Here is a 23684-nt window from a genome sequence, read left to right as displayed (position 1 = left end):
GGATTAGATCATGCCTAGTTCATGATGGGCAGCTCAGATCACATGGTAAAACTTGGTGACCCATGGTTGAGCATTTAGTCTCTACTAAAGCTCAAAAGAATAACAAAGCTACTTCTTGAAAGCACAATAATTATACATAGAGAATGGCAGGGCTTAGCTCCAAAATCCTAAAGGCCTGCATTGTGATTCACCTATTGGACCCTGAACAGCACACCTAACTTTCACTGACATTTCAAGGAACATTAGATCTTTTTTTTTTTTTTTTTTTTTTTTTTCTTTTAGCAGGCTCCATGCTGGGAGCCCGATGTGGGACTCGATCCCGGGACTACAGGATCGCGCCCTGGGCCAAAGGCAGACGCTAAACCGCTGAGCCACCCAGGGATCCCCAAGGAACATTAGATCTATTGCATCATATGGCCCAGTGGCAGAGCAGCTTGCACAGCAGCCTGGAAAGAGTTGCAGTTCAAGTCCAAAGACAGCCTGCTGGCAAGAATTCTTTCTAGCTCAGAAGAGGTCTGTCCTTATTCTATTAAGACCTTCAGGGCAGCCCTGGTGGCTCAGCGGTTTAGCACCGCCTTCAGCTTGGGGTGTGATCCTGGAGACCTGGGATTGAGTCCCACGACCGGCTCCCTGCATGGAGCCTGCTTCTCCCTTTGCCTGTGTCTCTGCCTCTCTCTCTCTCTCTCTCTCTCTCTCTCTCTGTCTGCCATGAATAAATAAATTAAATCTTAAAAAAAAAAAAAAAAAAGACCTTCAGCTAATCAGATGATGTAATTACTGAGGGTAATCTGCTTTACTCAAAACCCAGGGATTTAAATATTAATATCACCCAAAAAAGGACACCTTCACAGAAACACCCAAAATAATGTATGACCAAAATATCTGGGCAGCACGGCCCAGCATGTCAACACATAAAATTTACTATCATCAGTGATATAATCAGAATTTTTTTTTTTAAAGACTTTATTTATTCATGAGAGACACACAGAGAGAGAGAGAGAGAGAGGCAGAGAGAAAAGCAGGTTCCATGCAGGGAGCCCAATGACGCCATCCTGGGACTCCAGGATCATGCCCTGGGCCAAAGGCAGGCACTTAACTGCTGAGCCACTCAGGCTTCCCATCAGAATAGTTTTTAATAAGATAATTATAGTGGTTATAAGCAGAATATATAAAAACATGTAGACTTTTAAGAAAAGAGTATTTTGAAATACCTAAAGAACAGATTAATATAATCTATGGTAGCGTTAGAAATCAACATATCGAATAGAAAGGCTATATCCAAGGGGCACTTGGGTGGCTCAGTCTGTTGAGTATCAAACTCTTGATTTCTGTACCAGTACTGATCTCTGGATCATGGGATGGAGCCCACCTTCAGGATCCATTCTCAGAAGGGAGGCTACTTAGGCTTCTGTCTCCCTCTGTCCCTCTCCAGGCTTGTACTCTCTCTTTCAATCTATAAATAAATAAATAATAATCCTAAAAAAACAAAGGAAAGGCTATATACAAAAATAATTACAATAAATTTGATGAGATTATTATGTATCAAAATATTCAGTAAATATTTAGAATTAAGAGACTCAAACAGAGAGGTGGGCCAACAATGAAAATGCCAGTTTATTGATCATTTACAAAGAAGTCAGAATGTAATCTATGTTTATTTTTAAAAGCCTTGACCAGCACACGTTATTTTTTTCAATGAAATATTTAATTTTTATTGACTTAAAATAACAATGTGATGCTACAGTCACAATTTTTTAAAAATTCTTAAAATTAAGACTTATATTGGAAGAAATTTTGTACTTTGGCTTCTGTAAAAACTGTAATCCTAACTATTCTTAGATACATTCAGAAAGTTGGTATTGTGATTAATAATGAGATTTAGGTTAATATTGCTGACTTATAAGTAGATTTGGAGGACTTCATTTTCTCCATGAATGTTGCATAATTTATTCTAAATTGCATAATTTTGTCTGAAGAAGTTGGACTGTAGTGCTTTGATGCATCAATCAATAAATCTTACCTATATGGAGAAAATATAAATTCAATAATGACAATAGCTAGTGGTTCATTTTATGCATCTTAGATTATAAAGTTGAAAAGGGCTTTTAAGAAAACATATTGCTTATCACCCCATCCTAACTGTGCCACATAGTATAACAGTATTAGAAATCTAAGATGACTATGCCTGACCAATCACCTAATTTTTTTTAATGTACTGACTTTTATTCACAGGTGATTTTTAATTTGTATTATATCATAGTTTTTAATTTTATCTTTAATGATTTAAAAAATTAAAAAACTTCACAAATTCAGCTCTTTTATTAATCTAAATTTGGGTGTCATGATTTCCTACTGCCATCAGCAAAGCATTATTACATTTCACACACCAAAATACTGAAGTCTGTGTTTCTTTTTGGAAAGAATGCCATCAATTCGTTCTATTTTGTCTATTTTTGCAAAATGTAATTTAATGTAACCTTGTAAGATAATGCTGCTGCAGGGCTGCCCTGGTAGCTCAGCGATTTAACGCTGTCTTCAGCCCCGGGCCTGATCCTGAAGACTCAGGATCGAGTCCCACATGGGGCTCCCTGTATGGAGCCTGCTTCTCCCTCTGCCTGTGTCTCTGCCTCTCTCTCTCTGTCTCTCATGAATAAATAAATAAAATCTTTAAAAAAAAAGATAATGCTACTGCTTTTTATATTAACATGTTGAACCAAATTACAAATAGAAACAATTTAAGATGACTTAATTTTTCAACTATAGAAGTAATGGATCAAACATCCAATTATATTGTTTTCTCTTTCTGAACACAACACCTTGATTGACATGCTTCTCGGGACTATAAAGAATTGCTGTTCTTAAATGTCTTATCATAAGACTTAATAGAGCAAATGAGTACCTTGACTGTGATTAATGCAGTTTAAAAAGAAAGAAAAAAAAAGTCAAAATAGGAAAAAAAGATTATAATAATAGTTACTGGTGCCAAAGAAAACAAAGCTGGTTTGGTAATGTGGGTGCTGTGCAGCATCTTCTTAAAGCCATGTCATCTTTTCTTTTCTTTTCTTTTCTTTTCTTTTTTTCTTTTCTTTTCTTTTCTTTTCTTTTCTTTTCTTTTCTTTCTTCTTTCTTTCTTTTTTTGTTTGTTTTAAGAATTATTTACTTATTTGAGAGAGACAGAGAGTGTGTGCATGCCAGGGGAAGGGGCAAAGGGGGAGAGAGTCTTAAGCAGACTCCTCACTGACTCAATGCAGCCAATGTAGGGCTCAGTCTCACAACCTTAAGATCATGACCTGATCTGAAACAGAGTCTAACACTCCACTGACTACACAACTTAAATGCACCATGTTATCGTTTCTATAATTAGGTTTTGTACAGGCTTAAAATCATATTACCTTCAAAACACCTTAAGAATAAGGGGAAAAATGAACTAATAAACTTCCAGTTATGGGAATTGGGGTTTATAGTTCTATAGAAAAAATAAAGGGAGGGTCAGAAGATACTAGCCTTCTACATAAAAATAATACGTGTCGACCAATTTGTCATGCCAGTAGAACATTTCTTACAAGTACATGCATTTAGCATTAAAATAGTTCTAGACTGGGGCACCTGGGTGCCTCAGTGGTTGAGCTTCTGCCTTCGGCTTAGGTCATGGTCTGGGATCAAGTCTCATATCAGGTTCCCCACAGGGAACTGGTTCTCCCTCTGCCTATGTTTCTGCCTTTCTGTGTCTCTCATGAATAAATAAATAAAATCTTTTAAAATACTAAAATAAATAAAATAGTTCTAGACTAATCCTTTACTGAGTAGATGTATTTCCACTTAATGGCAGGGATAGTCTTCAAGTTTTGAGGAGCAGCACACTTATGACATTTTTTTGTATCAAAGTAATGTTTGATTTTTTTTTCTTTTGAAAACTTATTTTGAATCAATTGGTTGTATCAAGGTAAAACATGTATGTAAATTTTTAAAAATTAGATATTACAGGAAGCTTCATAAGAATGAGTCATGCTCTGACTCATTCCTTTGTACCTTCTACTTCTCATAGGCAACTCTTTTCAATATTTCCAGATGTTTGTTTTACTATTTATCTTATGTCCCTAACTATTATGTTCTACTGCTATTTTTGTCCTACCAATTTCAGACTCTTCTATTTAATGGTTATGAAGGGTTAAGACATACCTCTTGCAGCCAATTCTCACACTCTGACTTTCTCCTTTACACATCCTTCCAACAAACTTACACTGTCATTTAAACTAGCAATTGGCTTTTCTTATTATTATTATTTAATATTTATTTAATAATAATATTATAATAATTTAATAATTTAATAATTTATTTAATAATAATAAAATTATAATAATTTATTAATAATAAATAATATTATTTAATATTTAATATAATATATAATATTATTTAATAATATTTTCTTATTATTTTATTTGTAAAAAAAATGTTCACTGAAGAATGATACAATATGGCATGTATAATTATACTTCTTTCCTTATATATCCATATTTTATAGAAGTTAAAGGGTTATTTTTTTCAGATGTTCAGTTGTCTGTGTATTTGCCATTATATTTTTATCACCTGTCTACTCAGATATGTCACGTTTTTCAAATGGTACACTCTACCAGCTAATATATCAATTTTCATTTTCTCCCTTGCAATCCCTGTTTTGATCTGGCTTTTCTCTGGTCCTGCTGTACTTCCATCATCTTACGACTTCCCTGATGGGTCTTCTTCTGTTTGATTCTTCATATTTTTGTTTTAATTGGTTTACTCCTTTATTTCCAGAAGCACATTTACCACACATTTCCTAAGAAAGGATACATGTGAGATATTTGAGTCCTCAGAATACCTACAAAAGTTATTATTCTAATCTTAGACTTGATTGGCAGTATGTTTACCTGTACTGCATTGTGCCTGATTCATTCAGAAGAGTCTAGTTTTCTCATTTGGATAATGAAAAAATTAGAAATTTAAAGATTATGCCATCCCTATTAAATTACATGACTGATTGGTTAGGACTATGTAGTTTTCTTATTTTGCACTTTCTTCCTTGACAAAGTTTGCTTCAACATTATACATATAAGATCAATAATTTCTTTTTCTGGGAAAATCTCTCTCTTCCTTGACACAGTTCCTTTTTAAAATTTACATTTAGTAAGAATAATTTCTTTCAAAAAATTTAACCAATTAATTTAAAATAATGCTTATTATAAAAACATCAAGAGATGGTTTTCCTTAGGTCACAGCAGTCACTTATATAAGAAGAAATGTTTTAACAATTTTTCAGTTTAAATCATTAACATCTTGGTATAAATGCAATAATATCATGGTTGCTTTCATTATTTTTTGTTTAAGGAAGAAAAATCAACCAAACCAAAATAAAAAAAAATATTTTTTGAGACAAAAGTCAATAACTTCTCAGTAGATACTGGCACAAAAGTTCTCAATAAAATGTTCTGTCGCAATAAATACAAAGTATATCTCTGAAAATATATGGGTTGGAACTACCTATGCTCAATCAGTACAAATACAGAAATTTTGGGATTGAGAAGAAAGAAAAAGCACAATTGGAATGGCTAAAGATGTTTTCTGTGCTGGGGAGCAATGGTGGAGAAGATAAAGTACATAATTTTTATTCTGATTGTATTATAGACAGATGTGCATGTCCTTCTTGGCTTTAGAGTAGTGTCTAAGAATTCAAAGCTACATTGTTTTCAGAGGAAGGACTTCTTTATTTTTTAATCTAAACTAAAGTAATAAAACAGAAAAAATATTCACTCCATCAAAGTAATTGCCAACACATTCATTTGTACTTAAGATTAGACTAATCAATGTAGTTATTTTTTCTTTCATAGAAATGTAAAACTTCTCCACTCAATAATAATACCTATCACTATAAAAATATTGAGAAGAAAATAACTAGGAACACTTTGCCACATATGGCAGATAAATATTTTTTAAATTCTTATTAAAGTACACTATACATACATAAAGATGCTCACAATCATCAGTGATTAAAAAAAATAAAAGGCAAGTTAAATAAAGAGATATCATTATTCCTGATTGGCATTTTAACCCACTTTAATTGGAGAGGATATGTGAAAATAATCACCATCATATCTTACTGACCAGTGTGGAAATTTGTTCGACCTTTTTGGAAGGCAATATGCATAAAAATTAAAAATGTGCATACAATATGACCTAGCAATTTCACCTCTAGTGATTTATGCAAAGAAAAATAATTGGAAAAGTGCAAAGATATACAGAAAATATTTTTCACAATATTATTTATGGTATCAAAATAGCAACAACTAAAATGTCAATTAGGAAGAGTTTCATTAAATAATAATTATGATACCTCAACATAATATAAAGCTATGTAACTATTATAAAGGTAGTATCTTTTTTTTTTTTTTTTATAAAGGTAGTATCAATTCTTTATTGACCTATGGAATATTTGCCATATAATGTTAATATAAAACAACCCAATTATTATAAAATATTAATGAAGTTTGACCACATTTTTTTTGTGGGAGGGGAGACGGTATCCCACACCCATATCCACAATCAGAAGCAAGTCTGAGAGATTATGTAATTATTTTTGAGTGCTTTGTGAGCAATTTTTTCTTAAAAATTTATATATCTATGTTTTCTGTTTTTAATTCAAGGATATGTTACATTTGTACAAAAAAAGTGTTTATTTTTTGAAACTATCATACACACACAAAGTGTCCAAATGTTAAGAGTTATTATAATGAACAGAATTATCTGTTCATATCATGTTTATTAGATCAGATGAGAGGAAAAAAAAACCTGAATGTCAAAGTATCTTATTTAAAAAACTCATATTATGATTAATATTACAGTACTGACGTTTTTTCCCAGTAACACAAGGCATGGTCTACAAATGCTAATGAATTTCCCATGTGTTAATATTTAATCTATTCAAATAGAGAAGTAACTAGACTAAAGACATCTCTTTTTGTGTGAGGGGCTCAAAATTAATAAAAATGAGACTTTAAACATTTCTCAATCAGAAATCAATTTAAAATCAATTGGAATTGGAAAATCCTAAAGAATTACTTTATGAGATTTATTTTGTAAATTAATTTCTATTAATGTAATTGTAAAATATGAAATTTAAGTCTTCCATACAGTAACAAAAAATGTCTGAGTTCTCCTAGATATCAATTTAGCAGCATGTAAATTTATATTAGATTTACCCAACTCTTAGAATCTTTTAGCTCCACTGAAACATTTCGTTACATTATTTATCAACCATCTTTGGTGAAGTTTTTAAAAATTTTTTTTAAAATGCATAAAGTTCAGGTGAACAAAGAACATTTTAAAATTTAAGCTCTAGGAAGAAGTGGGAAAACAACCATCATGAATGCCGTTCTTTACTGTTCCAGCAAAGCGTCTGAGTCTTTCTAATTAGTAAATACATGTGCTTCCAAGTGTGCATTTTTAATAGCACATCCAGTGCCAGAGGTCAGCCATTATTTACATAAAAATGGGAACTGAGATGGCAAGGCAAAATCAGATGTTAATACAAAAGGCAAAATGTTAATAAGAGAGACTCCTGGAACAAAAGACATTATCCTAGTCCATTGAGTTCTTTTGATTATTCATTCTGTACACTTGTAAGTAGAATCAAATCACAATTAAAATTAAAAGCTATCAGGGGCTTTAAAGCATCAGGGAGCAAGGATGTTCAAGCCTTGACAGTCTTTACCAGTAGAGAAATGAAGATAGAGAGTAAAGACTTACTGAGCTTGAAGCCAGAAGTCAATGAGAATGGACGGGTCACAGATATGTAACGCCAGATAATGTTATTGAGTCCAGGGGTCTTCAGATATCAGAAAGGAGTTGGAAGCATACAATAAAGGCTTCAGTAAATATACTAACTGAAATTTCCACACATGATTTCTTATTAAGTGGTAGTTTCAATATGATCAACATTCTTTTAGAACTTCATTTTTTGTGTGTGTTTTTTGTGGGGTTTTTTTTGTTGTTGTTTGTTTGTTTTGTTTTGTTTTGTTTTAGAATTTCAGATTTAATAATTTCCTGGCAATTTTACTGTTGTAGAAGACTGTTTTATTCTTTCTGGCTAAGGATCTGGCTTTAGAGCCTTAATTTAGTAAGTGATTCCAAACCACTTTTTAAATAAACTGCTTATATCTTTTAATTCTCTACTATAAGTCGCCGCGATGATCTTTTCTGACAATTGTTTTATACTCCAACCCCTCCAAAAAAGATCATGATCCGATGCAATTATATTTGTTAAGTTAACCTGACCATACTGACCATACAAGAGTTTCATCAAGATAGATCTATTTCAGGAATCCCAGGTGGTCAGGGATTTAGCACCGCCTTTAGCCCAGGGCCTGATCCTGGACTGGAGACCTGGGATCGAGTCCCACTTCAGGCTCCCTGAATGGAGCCTGCTTCTCCCTCTGCTTGTGTCTCTCCTCTCTCTGCATCTCTCTATGTCTCTCATGGATAAATAAATAAAATATTTAAAAATTTTTTAAAAAATAACTATTTCAGATAATGATATGCTTGATATTCATTAAAATTTTGTTTTGCTTGAATAGCAATTCTGTGTTCAAACTGGTATGTTTAGCATATAATTATTAAAGTGAGCATATACTTGTGATTATTATTTTATTATTATTATTATTATTATTATTATTATTATTATTATTACAAGACTCTCCCCTCTGTGCTTGAGGATATGAACTGATGACTCATTGTCATTTTCTCAGCTGTCTCATTGTCTTGAGAGTATTGAGCATTGACCATGGGCAGACAGTCTCTAAGGAGGACGGCATTTCTCATTCAGGCCTCATAGCAATGCCATGTATTTGGCACTAATGAGTATTTCCATTTCACAGATGAGAAGTCGGAAACTTTGAGAGCTATCAAAGGCATCAGAGACAGAGTTGGTACTTCAATGTGGAGTTCAGTTTTGTATATTGCGTACATCATCACCTTCATTAGTTTTTAAAACATATTTATTTATTTATATGAGGGGGAGGGATTGTGGGTGAGGGAGAGAGAGAATCTCAAGCAGACTCTTCACTGAATGGTGTCTGACTTGCGGCTTGATCCCTGGACCCAGAAGTCATGACCTGAACCATGAGTCAACTGACTGAGCCACCTAGGCACTCCTACTCTATTACTTTATATAGAGAGTTAAAATTTGTATTGAAATTAATCATTACATTAAATAAAGCTGTTAATGTTTCAGATTACTAGTATTACTAGTATTTTGATTTTGAAATGCATTTTCTGAAAATTCATTTTCAAGATATGTATTCAGAGTTTTGTTTTTTCTCTACTAATATTATCCCTCTTGTGTTTGAGAATTAATAGGATTGTGTTATTTTTCTTGCATGCTTGTTAGGTTTGTTATAGTGGCTATAATCTGACTCCATCTCTCACCCCTTCAGACTCATTCTTGAGACTATTTCACCCAGTTCTGGGCCCCAGAAAACTGACCAACCTGTGCTATATTAACATTTTACTTGTGCTTTGGCTTCTGATTGGATTTAGCCCCTGGGAATCCTCTGCAAAAGATCAAAGAGATAGGAATGAAGGAGGTTGGTATATTTATCCTACAGGCTTCCACCCTGTGGGATCCCTATGGGTTAGCATTTTTCCAGACCAGAAAGATCTTAGCTTGTGTCAGGTGGTCTCTTCATGCAATTCTGCTCATTCTCTGGGTCTCTTCTCTTGCTCCCTCAGGGTTCTGTGACTCTCTCATCATTTCCCCAGACTTTTATAAATAGTTGCTTTGTTTAACTTATCTCTTCTTTTTTTAATATTTTTTTTTAATTCTTATTTATTTATGATAGTCACAGAGAGAGAAAGAGAGGCAGAGACATAGGCAGAGGGAGAAGCAGGCTCCATGCACCGGGAGCCCAACGTGGGATTCGATCCCGGGTCTCCAGGATCGCGCCCTGGGCCAAAGGCAGGCGCCAAACCGCTGCGCCACCCAGGGATCCCCTAACTTATCTCTTCTTAAACTCAGGTGGCCCCATCCAAGCATGCCATCTGTTTCTCATCAAGGTCATGGCTGAACATACCCCAAGTCCCCAGATTCTTTCATTGTTTGCTCTAGACCTACAGTCTGATTACAGAAAAATCCCCATATCCTTACCTTCTGAAACTTCTTGAGTCAACTAAAAGCAGGAAAGCAGGTTCTCTTTTGAGGATACTGCTACCCCTGTGGCCCTCTTGTATGTGGTGGCAACTTGTCAGTCATTTATGCTATAGGGCTTGGTATTTATTGACTCTTCATTTTTGGACCACCAGCATTATCTGAGCCCAGAACTCTTTCCAGCCATCTACTATATTTCCTTAATTCGTTATCCATCTTATTCATAGATTTTTCTCTCCATCTTAACTCCTAAAACATCCCCCTTTATTCTCACATGTAGAAGATAGAACTAACTTTGTTTCCACCTCCACCTTACCATGCCAACCCACGTTTTACTCATTATTTCTGCTGCCTTTATTCTTATTACTATAGATCAAAGATTCTCAACATCAGTCACAGTGACTCTTAGAGATTCCTGAGTTTATTTTCATTTATGAAATAATTGGGAGGAGGGTGACACTAGTTTTTAGGTGGCAGAGATTAGTTAGGACTCCTATAAAAACTGCAACAAATGGGGATAGTAATGCCTTCAAAAAAGTGATTTCCTACATGCCTTACAACTTTTGAATGTCTCGTCATGCATTCATGTATATAAAAATCTGTATATAATTATCTGTGTCTAAAACATAATTCTACTTAGAAAGTAAACATAAGGGGTCCCTGGGTGGCTCAGCAATTGAGAGTCTGCCTTTGGCTGAGGTCATGGTCCCAGGGTCCTGGGATCAAGCCCTCACATTGGGCTCTCTGATGAGCAGGGAGCCTGCTTCTCCCTCCCCTCTACCTACTGCTCCCCCTGCTTGTGCTCTCTCTCTCTCTGTCAAATACATGAATAAAATCTTACAAAAAAAAAAAAAAAAGTAAATATAAAGGAAAATTTACCTTCTTTTAAAAAGTCTTTGAAAAATGTCATACCCAACATATTAGCTCATTGTATTTGAGATATTTGAGTCTAAATACAATATACATCTGTCAGACTGTACTTGTGCTTGTGCTTGTTATATTAATCTAGATCCTCCTATCAATGTGGTCATTTGCTTCATAAGATTTTCTAGTACAATTATTTTCTAGGACTTAAACAAAATAATTATTATTTTGTTATGAGTTATTTTATTTCTGATTTTGATTACAGTTATGGCATAATGTTGATATTTTTGAAATTAAATCTGAGGATGTTATATTTTATAGAAACATAATTTTTGTGTAGTAAAGGACAAGATACCAAATACTTGCTATAAAGAGGTAATGGCTCTGATGTCATTGAGAGTCATCATAGAGTTGAATAGGTCATGTGTCTCCAAAGCCCAAACTGGTAAATAGAATTTCATGTTCCCTTTCTTCTCAAAAAACCATACTTCAGCCACTGGCCTCAGTTCTTTCCTGTACTATTCATTTATTCCAAAATCAGCTGGATCATTTGCTAAAGCATTAAAAAAAAAAAAAAAAAAAAAAAACAAAACCTAAAACATCCTATAGTATCTCTCTCAAAATAAATAAATAAATAAATAAATAAATAAATAGCTTTCCTTAAGCATGTACAATTGTTACTTTTACTCTACTTACACCCAAATTTCAAGTTAGTTTTACATTATTTGCCATCTTTTAATTCTCTAATCATTTTGCCTCTTGAACCCAGTTTATTTGGGCATTTCTCACACTACTATGCCAAAGTATCTCTTGTTAGGAACAATAGCACCTCCTCATTGCTAAATCCAGATTATTTTTTTCTTTTCTTTTTACAAGACCATCACAGAATATAACTTCATTATTTAATTTTTTTCTTGTCTTTTCATGTTTCTCTCTCTCTCAGGATCTTTCCTTAGACTTGCTGTCTCCCCTAGTAATTTTATCCAGTCTCATGTTTTAATTATCATCTACATGCAGATGATTCTGAATGTATTCTTCCAGCCTTGACGTTTGCCCTTAACGTAAGACTTGTTGTCCAGCTTATTATTAGACATCCTCATTTGAAGTCTAATAGGTACCTCAAATATGAATGTGTCCGAGTCTGAACTTTTAATTCATCCCACAAATCTACTCCTCAAACATTCTTCCTCATCTCAATTAATTGTGAGTCATTCTTCCCATTGTTCAGGCCAAGAACCTGGGGTCACCCTTGACCCCTTTCTCTCTTACTCCCCATATCTATTCCACTGGTATTTCTTATTGGTGAATTGATAGAATCTTTGAAATTTACGTTCAAAATGTACCCAGAATCCAATTACTTTTTACTATCGGTGCCATTCTTCCTTTGAGTAAGCCTCACTGAATTAAAAGACTCCTACTGGTCTTTTTGTAACCTTGTCCTCTTTTTGTCTATTTTTTACCCAATATACAGAGTGATCTTTTGGAAATGTAGCTCAGATCATGTCACTCCCTGTCCTTCCAATCTCATAAGGGGTAAATTTCAAAGTGGTCCCAAAAGACTGCGTGAACTGGCTTTCTGTGTGCTTCCTGAACCCATCTGCATCCGATACCTTCTCAATGATCCTATGCCAACTCCATTGACCACTTTGACCCTCCTGGAACAACTCAAGTGTAATCTTGCTTCCGGACATTTATACTTGCTTTTCTTTCCTGAGTAGGTCATCTCCCATCAATTCACACTGACTGTTCTTGATGGTTCAAGTATCTCACTTTAACAGTAAATCACTCCTTAACCCCTCCTCCCCCCTTTTTAAAAGATTTTTATTCACTTATTCATGAGACACAGAAAGAGAGACAGAGACTTAGGCAGAGGGAGAAGCAGGCTCTATGCAGGGAGCCCAATGTTGGACTCAATCCCAGGACTCCGGGACCACGCCCTGAGCCAAAGGCAGACACTCAACCCCGAGCCACCCGGGTATTCCCCTTAACCACCCTTGTAAAACCAGCCAGCTTCCCTTTTCTAGCCACCCTCTCGAGTTCCCTAATTTGACTTTATCTATTTGACAATATTTACTTCTTTATTTGTTCATTAGCCCTTTCAGCCTTTAGAATGAAAGCTCTATTTGGGTAGGGACTTCCCTAACATAAAAGGTTCAATGTAACTTGTTAAATGAAAAGAGCAGCTGATCTAAATTAACTGTTTTTAAAATTTTAGTCTTCTCATGATTAAATTTTAACTTTACTAATTTTACCCTGTTAAGTAACCAGCACATCTTTTGCTTTCTAATTCTTACATGGACAACCGATGGATTTAAAAAAAAAAAAAAAAAACAAAAACTGTGAGATCAATGTCTGAATTAAGAAAATTTTAGCAAAAATGTCATTAAAATTTTCTCAGGCTTCCTTTATTTTATTATTAATTATTTATTATTATTATTATTTGATATATCACAATAACAGACTTGCCTACACAGAAAATGAGTACTCACCTAGATTCTGAAGTTCATGCCAAACAATCAGAGGATGAAGGAAATGGAAAGGACTACTAGGACAGAGTTAGCCACAGATGGCTTCAGGCTGTTGGTTAAAGGAAGAGTATGGTGTTCAGCAGTGGAGTGTCTGCTAAAGTTAATTATTTTCTAGCATGTTTGCTCCATGCTTAAAGAGTAACTGAAAGAACGACAGAAATTTCTAATAAGTGATTCAAGGGGCTTTGGAAATACAATGAACACATGGAATCATGGTAATCTTACACAATATCTCTTACACTACCTTGCAGGCATTTTAAAGCCTGAAAATGGAATGGATTTCGTACATCTACTTATGGATGACTTTGGGCAAGTTACTTAAAATTCCTGAGATTTTATTTCCTAATTTGGATAATAGAGATACTTAGCAAACTTACCTCATATGATTATTGTGAGGATTAAGCATTTTATTTTATTTTATTTTTAATTTTTATTTATGATAGTCACAGAGAGAGAGAGAGAGAGGGAGAGAGAGGCAGAGACACAGGCAGAGGGAGAAGCAGGCTCCATGTACCGGGAGCCTGATGTGGGATTTGATCTCTGGTCTCCAGGATCGCACCCTGGGCCAAAGGCAGGCGCTAAACCGCTGCACCACCCAGGGATCCCAGGATTAAGCATTTTAATACATAACAAGTACTTAGAACAATGCCTACGTAGAAAAGGAAAAAGTTTTCCTAATAGGATCCCTTGCTAGGTCTGAAAATTAAACTGACAAAGATTAACGGGAGAAAAACACACAGATGATATTGAATTTCTACATGTACATGGGGGCCTTCACAGGGGAATGAAGACCTAAGGAAGTGACCAGAGCAGACTTTTATACCTTTGAGATGGAGAAACAACACATTTGTGAAGAATTGACAAGACAAAGGGGATCGGGCTGGGAAGATAAGGGTTAGTCTAACAAGGTTTGTTTGCAGATGTCTCTGGGCTGATAAGAGTCTCTCCAGTGAAAGAAAAATTTAGTTGGCAGAAAAGGAGGAGCTTTTCTGCATTTGTGGCTTCTTAATTGCCTTCAGCTCAAAATAATTTTTATATCAAAGAGCCCAAAAAAAAAAAAAAAAAAAAAGAAGAGCCCTATTTGGGGGTGACATATTCTGATTTCCTTTAGTAAATAATAACTGAACAGAATGTATTAGCTTTATTTTTTTTTGTAATTTCTCTTCATTATCCTAACCTGGAAACCTTTAACTCATCTTAAATTCATTTTTTAATACTTTGAAAGATTAAAAGTGCATTTTTCAGATGTTTTGTCTAGAGACTTCCCTTTTAAATTTAAGGGAAATAAAATCTGTGAGGTTTAAATATATTGAATTAGTATTTTATTTCTGGAACTGTTTAATATGTTGGAGTTCTCTAAATATCTAGATTTTGTGATAGATCATTTTTCTTCAGAATTAAAAACAAACAAAAAAAAAAGTCTAATAGGGACAAGTAACACTACCTTGAGAATTGTGGTTCTCAATGAAATAATCCAAGATCAGGCCTTGCCTCTTATGCTGGTGCCCAATATAGTTAGCTTTAAAAAATAAGTAAATCATTAGACAGGGTGCTTTACTATTATTATTTGAGAAATTCCATCCCAAGAGATGGGGTCTAACATTTCCTGCTGTCTGATGAATGAAAGCTCTAAGACGTGAAGGGGCCAGACTTCCATGGGACCTGACAGTAAATACTGTTCCTGTCACTCAGACCAAGCAGCTAGTGGGGCTTTGGCGATTTCTGATATAATTAAGCTTCATGCTTAGCATAAGAGATGGATTTAATCAGCCATATGATTCACATTATATGTCAAATGATCAAAAGTTGACACACTGCACGTGAATGTCTCTTCTCAATTCTGAAGATCATTGTTTCCGTGGCCTAAAATAACAAAAAGAGCTTATTTCTAAGGCATGTCCTCCCTTTATATTTTCATAACTTTCTCGATTCTCCTGTTTTCAAACTAAAGATCTGTACATATTCTAACACGAGAGACTTCTTGCTGTGAAAATTTCCCAGGGGGGGTTAAACAACAAATTAACACTAGTTTGGGTAAAGGTTTTCTAATTAGCTGATCAAGGCTGTCAGGCCACGAGAGGAAGCAAACCACCATGATATTCTTAACACTTCACACATTCCTCACTCACCATCTTCCATTTCTCCCTGCTAATTCTATCTGATTAGTTCAGAGGCCTTGAAATCAGCCTAGCTTTTGAAAGGAAGCTTTTGTAAGTTGCAGTCTTTCTTCCCTAAATATGTTTGTTGTCAGCAAGCCAAAAGTGCATTTAGAATCTTCTGTAAGCTTCATCTGAGGAGGATCGAGGTTTATAATAAGAAGGCTATTTGCATATAAATTATGCCTAGAATGTACGGAGGAGTGAAGTCTGAGAAATGCTATTATTTGGAAAGAAAACAGAGGGCAATCTCTGATATAAAACCATTTTTAAAAGTTCTGTGGAATTGGATGGTTTGTGTTTCCTGTGGCACAACCAGCTGCAAGTTCAGAGGGAACATTTTGGCAATCTGCAGTGCTCCCAGCCAAGAGCTTGTATGACATTTAATTAGAAATCAACATTCAGTGGGGGTGTATACAAAGGGATCTGTGCGATTATCAGAAAGTAAAGTTCTTCACCTATTTTGAATAATAGAAAAAACTGAAACTTGATGCTATTTGTGTGTATCTGGAGCCATATCCACAATTAAAAATAGCACAGCTAGTTAGCAGAGCACTAACAAAACAAATATTTCATTTACTTAAAACAAATATTATATCCATTACTTGCTCCAAATTGGAGATAGGCATGCTGACAGGGCATGCTGACGGAATGTTTCTGATCATAAAACTGGCTTTAAATAATCAGCAGTAGCTTATTTCCAAGGTGGTGTTCAAAATGAACTATCCATCTGATATTTTTCAATTATTTTGATGAACAAATGCAACTGAAAAGAGGAAATCTACCACACCGTGTGAGGTCAACAATGTCTAGAAATAATCACGTGGTGAATCTGAGTGATCCTTCTGCCCTCCTCTGGTCTTCATGTCATAAACCATGAGAAACCTCTGGATCGACTCTTGCAGTGATGGAGCTGTGTAACAGGAGCACCAGTTGAATAATTTGTGTCTAAAGAAAACAAAAAGAAATGGAGACACCTTTAGGGCACAAAGACACCTTGCTAATGAGATGACACTCTGGCTAAATTAAAAACCTCATCCGGCCCTGAGTCATTCAGATTCATTCTTTGTTCTTTTCTCTTTGTTTCCTCCTCCCTCTACTTTCCAATCCTCTGTTGACTTTTCACATATTTACACCCGAATGTGAGGATTCTTTTACTTTGGCATAATGGTGAGACTTTGTATGAGATGTATGCGATGCAAGACCCTGCAAATTATTAAGCTACAAAGATTGAAACTTTCCCTGAATATCAAAGAAAACTTTGGAAAATCGACAGCTGTTTAGAAAGCTATTTCTCAAGGGGCCAATTCTTGAGGGAACATCTTTCATCATGTACCTGTAGCCTCACGGACTCTAAAAGACACAACGTGTGCTTTCTCACTTCTTGTTTCAGTTCATGACAACTGGATCTGAGAATCTTCCAGGGTGAGCCAAAGACTGAGTGGAGCTTTCAGACAATGAAAGTAATCAGGTTAGACCACAGGAGAGAGGATAATTCAGATGGTTTTAGGATTCACCAAGAGGATCAGTTCTTTCAACTGCATTATTAATTGTAGAATTCATGGATTTCACACCATTTCTTCCTTCACTTGAGGAGTGATTATGTTAATACCTTTGCGAGTCTGAGAATATAAAAACAGTTCACAAATTAGTGAGTTGTAACAAACAGCGCGTGCTGTTTTTAACTTTCCTAGGCCTTTGATTTGCTTAGCAGAATTTACTTCTAGAGGCACGTTCCCCTGTGCAAGTTCTCTTCTTGTGATCATACTTCAGTTGATCATACACCAACTGCTTAGTAAGTCCATGTCCAAAACACGAAGCTAAATACTACAGATGACAAAAAATAAGCAAACATATATTGTTGAGAAGTTTTCTTCAAGCTAAACTATATACTATGGCAAAAACACAATCTTTTATTATCTGATTTGCGGACCTACTTTTCTGCTACTAAACACTATGCTGTTATTTATGACAAAGTAGAGTTCTGTTAAATTATTTTAAATAACCAAACTCTACTTTACCTCTTTGCCAGATAACTAAGGTTCACTAGTCCCTCCATTTAATCATACTGATAGATCACCATGATTTTCTGACCTCATACAAACCAGAATTTCTGTCCCTATCCAGTGAGTTGCTTCCTTGCTAGAATTATATTTATTTCCAAATCTTTTTATAAAGTTATGAATGTTATTATTATAATTTGATTAACTATTGACTGAACCAGTGAAACATGAATGGGAAAGGACCATTATTTCCATGAAAACAAAATTAAATATTTTAGAAAGATGTAATGAAGCTGGGTTCATAAATTAAGTGAAACAGGGGAATCCCTGGGTGGCTCAGCGGTTTGGCGCCTGCCTTTGGCCCAGGGCGTGATCCTGGAGACCCGGGATCGAATCCCACATCGGGCTCCCGGTGCATGGAGCCTGCTTCTCCCTCTGCCTGTGTCTCTCCCTCTCTCTCTCTCTCTCTCTCTGTGTCTATCATAAATAAATAAATAAATAAATCTTTAAAAAATAAATAAATAAATAAATAAATTAGGTGGAACAGATAACTAAAAAATATGGGGAGGTTATATTACTGAACTTTCATTGCCCTACAAATATCTTTACTTTCTAGCTTCATTCTGAAGAAAAATAAAATCAGAGAGTATGCATCACGAAATGTGGGTGTGATTTATAATAAATAAATTACATGGAATTCTTATTTGTGGCCCCCATACTATAAGAAAGCTCAGAATAAACATGCTTGCACATGTTTGAAGCTAAAATGAAATACTTAAATGTCTATCCATTTTTAATTTCTCCTTATAATGGATTGTTTGATTTAACTAACCAACAAAGAATCTCAATAGCTTAGGTTATCAAATGATCTGTGCTCTTCTATCTTGATGTCTTTGCAAAAGCTGTTTGGTTGGCTACTATTGTAATCAATCGGTCAATCAATTAACCTTTCTTTCCCCTGCCACTTAATTTACTACTTGCCTATTCTTCTTCCTCTTTCCTATTCTATGCTTTGCTAATTCATACATGGTTTTTAGTACCCATCTAAGACATTTGATATATATGTAAACTTGTTAACACTGTGTGAATACGTTTGTTTATCCTATGCATAGGAATTACTACTCAGACACTTCTTTTGATTTAAAATTAAATTTCATTTTATTAATTTAATTTATTCAACTCAAAAATCTGTGCTTTTCTTGAGTGTTTATTTACACCTTATAAATATTACTTTTCTATTTCTTAAACTAGTAAATTTTAACAATTACTTTAAGTGTTCCTTTGATTAATATCTATTCTAATATACAAACAGATAAATTTGCTAAAATTTTAAACTACATTTACATATTTAATACATTTGGCTTTCATATTAAGTACCCCAATAAATATTCTCAAGTACTTAAATAATACTTGTGAATCTGATAAATTCAGCTATTAAACACCTTTACAATTAAGTTTATTTAAGTATTCCAATAAAGTTTATAACCCAAGTAAATTCTCAACTTACAATAATAATTATACATATTATGTTATCATAAAATATTTTGGGAAGAGCAATTACTCAATTAAGCCAAATTCTCTCAAGCATTATATATGATAATAATACAGGAGATATTGTACAGAATGTTTCTTAACATGAAAACAATTTTTAGGTATGCCTGGGTGGCTCAGAGTGTCTGCCTTTGGCTCAGGATATGATCCTGAGGTCTGGGATCGAGTACCACATCAGACTCCCTACATGGAGCCAGATTCTCCTCCCTCTGCCTGTGTCTCTGCCTCTCTTTCTGTGTCCCTCATGAATAAATAAATAAAATCTTTACAAAAACAAAACAAAACAAAACAGTTTTTATGTGTTTAATTTATTTCATTATTTTCACATCTTCCTATGGATAAAATACACTAATATACCAAAAATAGTTATGTGGTCATGTAGTAAGCAGAATAACACCCTCTTCCTGCAGAGATGTCACACCCTAATTTCTGGAAACTATGAATATTTATCTTATGTGCAAAAGGAAGTTTGCATATTGATTAAGGGTATGGACCTAGAGATGAAGAAATCTTCCTAAATTTCTCACTGCAGCCCAGTCTTATCACATAAATCTTTAAAAGGAGAAATTTTTCCAGCCTGTTCCGGGAGAGGTGACAATGGATGAATGGTAGAGAGAGGTGACATGAGAATCCACGCTTGCTGATTTAGAAGAAGGAAGACATGAACCCAAGACTACAGGTGGCCTCTAGAAGTTGGGAATGTACCCTAGTTGATAACTGGTCTGAAAATGGCAAAAAACAAAATTCTGCCAACAACCCAAATGAGCAAGGAAAGTGATAATCTTTGAAAGTCTCCAGAAAGACATAAAGTCCTGTTAATAGTCTGATTGACTTTGGCAAGACCTGTTCTGACCTGAGTTCTAACCTACAGAATTATAAGATAAATTTCGACTGTTTGAGCTGTTAGGTTTGTGACAATATGTTACAGAAGCAGTATACAACCAATAAAGTCCAAAGCAAATTCCCAGAAATTTAAGCCAGTTTGTGAAAACTGAAACAATTACCTGGTGCAGTTTTCCCATACCCAAACTGCTATACTGAGCCCTCATCTACCATGAAAACAAAATAGAAAACTTCAAGTCCAAAAAAGTAGTTTTGAAGTCAATAGTTCCATAATTCAAGTTGCAGTCTACCTAACACTCAAACAGTAGTTACACTTCTTGACTGGATTCAACAAATAGATTTATTATTCCATTGACGGTTATTTGTCTCATAATTTTTACATATTTTTAAATGATAGCTAATTTGATTCTTCATAATTCCAGAAGTTCTGGTGTCAGTTTCAACAATCATTGTAATGAGAGTCAAGAAGCCTTCCCTAATTTATACTTATTATTGCTGCTCAGCGCTAGTATCCCTTATATGTAATTCTAGAGCAAGCACCCCATTTTCTACTTCTGCCATAACACTTATCATCCTATATGGAGCTTAAAAACATTTATATGTATCCTATGCAATACAGTAAACTTAATGAAGACAGGATGATATACATATTTAATTTAGGACTAAACTTAGTAAGATTAATATGAAATCTAAATAATAATAAAAGAAATGATTTGTATTTTATAAAAAACAAAACAAAACACGTTTATTTAAAAAAAAAAGCAAAACAGGGATCCCTGGGTGGCGCAGCGGTTTGGTGCCTGCCTTTGGCCCAGGGCGCGATCCTGGAGACCTGGGATCGAATCCCACATCGGGCTCCCTGCATGGACCCTGCTTCTCCCTCTGCCTATGTCTCTGCCTCTCTCTCTCTCTCTGTGTGACTATCATGAATAAATAAATAAAATTTTTAAAATAAAAAAAAAGCAAAACAAAAAGACTACTCACTTGATTTTCAATCACTTTGTCCTATTAACTATTTTTAAATGAGGTATAATATGTATAACATGAAATTCATACTTTTTTGTTGTTGTACACTAGCAAGAACAGTGAAGGATTTGAGGTCTGAAATTTTATCCTGCCTGACACATTAGCCAGCCACAATTTCATGGGTGCTGGCCCAAGAAACTCTTGGATCAGAAGCAAAGGACTGTTACTTACAACAGTAATATCTGCTTCACAAATTTTGTTTGAGCCACAATGGAAAGAGGGTCAGATGACATGCATATGTAGGGAGGTGCATTACGGGAAATAAATCAGCTCAGGGAACCTGCATATTTTATAATGTCAGTAAGCCTTTTCCCAGAGGGCAACTTTATTTTTATTATACTGGACCATAAATAAACCTGCCCTTTATTCTGGAGGAAATACTATCTTTATCTTCTAAGAGAACTCATTCTATAAATTCTCTTGAAAAAATTGTCAGAAAATGACAGCCAATATTTCCGCTTGTAAGATGTTCAGAGACATGAGAGACCCATCAGAATGATCTCTCAACAATATCCACTCCTTGCACTCCATTGCCTTGGTTTCCAGTGGGTCTTTCCATGGGTATACCATTTTGTTGGCTACTCTGATGAATCTGAACAGAGACTGGGACCAAATCTGTTCAGTTTATCCAGTCAGTATTTAATTAAGACTATAATCAACAAGATGCTGAGCAGTGTAATGAGGCTAGCTTGCCATATTGACCCTAAATATGTACTCTAGAGTTCTGAATCCAATGTGGTAAACAAATGCATTAACCAAATTATCAGTGTCTACCTGAAAAACCAAGTGGCTTTCTCCTCAGGTTTATGAATTGAACTTTCCTCTTGGCAGAAGGTATTGCTCTAAGTGCAGCAGGATGTCCATTGCCTACATTCACAGGGAGGAAGTTAGAATAAATCTGTCATTCATAACAACCCTGACCTGTGAGCAGAGGATGACCTGAATACCTCCAAGGGCAAGGTTATGTCACTGATCACTATGACTAAAGTACACATTTCATATGATCTTTTCTAATTAAACAACTCCCTCCTTTGAGATAACTGTCTGTAAAAAATACAAAATTAATGAGCCATTTAGCCCTCTGGGAAGCTTTCTCGAACATATTTGTTTTCTCTGGCTCTTGTAACAAATTACCACAAGTGTGGTCACTTAAACAACAGAAATTTATTATTTTGCAGTTGTGGAATCCAAATGTTAGCAGGATAGCACTCCCTCTGTAGCTTCTAGGGAAGGGTCTGTTCTTGCTTCCTCCAGCTTTGGTGGCTCTGGGCTTTCCTCCAATCTCTGCCTCTGTGGTCATATTGCCTTGTCCTCCTCTATCTGCCAAATCTCCTTCTGCCTTTCTCTTACACAAACATTTGTCATTGGATGTAGAGTCTACCTCAGTAATCCAGGATAATTTCATCTCAAGATTCTGAACTAAATTTCATCTGCAAAGATCCTTTGCCCAAATAAGATAATATTCATAGGTTCTGAGGATTATGATGTGAATACATATTTCAGAGACCACCATTCAGCTAAGTACAATAAATAAGTGTAGCTTCATCTTTGAGGTATCTCTACATTTATTTGAACACTACATGATCTACTTTGGGGTTTCCTTAAATAATTGAAGGTCTCTTCTAACCACCACTAAGGTACAATCACTATGTATCTGGGATGGAGGCAGTTTAATTCCTGGTTTCCCACAAAGAGTACAGTTCTGAGGATATGTGTGATGTCCCTGGTGGGATTGTTGACAGTTGACAGCGATCTGCAGATCCAACCTATGTCACTCAGGGAGTGCAAGTTGATGGCACTTCCAACGTGGCCTCTGGCTGGCTGGGAAGCCTTAAGAGTTCTTAAAATAATTACATTTAGTGCATGCTTTTCGAAAAACTGCATAAAGGCAGCCAGTACAACCTGTCTTATTTGTCTCTTCACTGACTGGATGGCATTTGTCCATCTATGGAATGACAGATGAATAACAGCTAGAAGAGTGGGATGAGGCTGACATCCAGAGGGTCTGACAGATATTTTGCCTGAGAGTTGCAGGAAATTGGACTATTTCTTGCTGTTTCCAATAGCTTTTTAAACAAAATTAAGGGGACTATCAAATCATGGTCAGAAGCATCTGGCAGGGAATGGCAGAGTCTGCAGTCAGTTAAATTGCAAAGATCTATAACAGTATGGGAGAGCTAAACTGGGGTGTTGTCCTTGCTGAGAAAACATCCAAGGCTGCTCCTGAAAGAAAATGATTATTACTGTTTTTCCTTCTCCTATATATCTCTGAGTCTAAGGTACTTTTTTCTCCAGGTAAGAGCCATGATATTTTGCTCATCACAAAATTGATATGTGCTATTCTAGGAGCTATAACTTCTAGCCATCTCTTACTTGCATCCACATCTTTTGTCCAGAAGGAATCAGGCAAGAAGGACAACGGTATTTTTATAAAACTTGTAGGAATTAATTGCTTATATTCCCTACTTTGGCCCACATGGACCACTCTAGAGAAATTCAGTGAATAGTGTACTTAGCCAAATATTTATTACCTTTATGA

General features: G+C 35.1%; 1 long non-coding RNA gene across 1 annotated transcript; it reads right to left on the bottom strand.

Annotated features, from left to right (window-relative positions):
- Positions 1-4449: 4449 nt before the first annotated feature.
- On the bottom strand, positions 4450-13639 carry LOC140603502 (uncharacterized). The gene is made up of 3 exons (XR_012006491.1): positions 13528-13639; positions 9518-9581; positions 4450-4816 (listed from the first exon to the last, which is right to left on the bottom strand). It is a non-coding gene; the product is annotated as an uncharacterized lncRNA (long non-coding RNA).
- Between the last annotated feature and the right edge of the window lie 10045 nt (positions 13640-23684).

This window comes from Canis lupus, chromosome 14 (assembly GCF_048164855.1).
Source record: "Canis lupus baileyi chromosome 14, mCanLup2.hap1, whole genome shotgun sequence".
NCBI classification, from domain to species: Eukaryota; Metazoa; Chordata; class Mammalia; order Carnivora; family Canidae; genus Canis; species Canis lupus.
The sequence above is the reverse complement of the archived record's forward strand: the minus strand, read 5'-3'. Positions and strand labels throughout refer to the sequence as shown.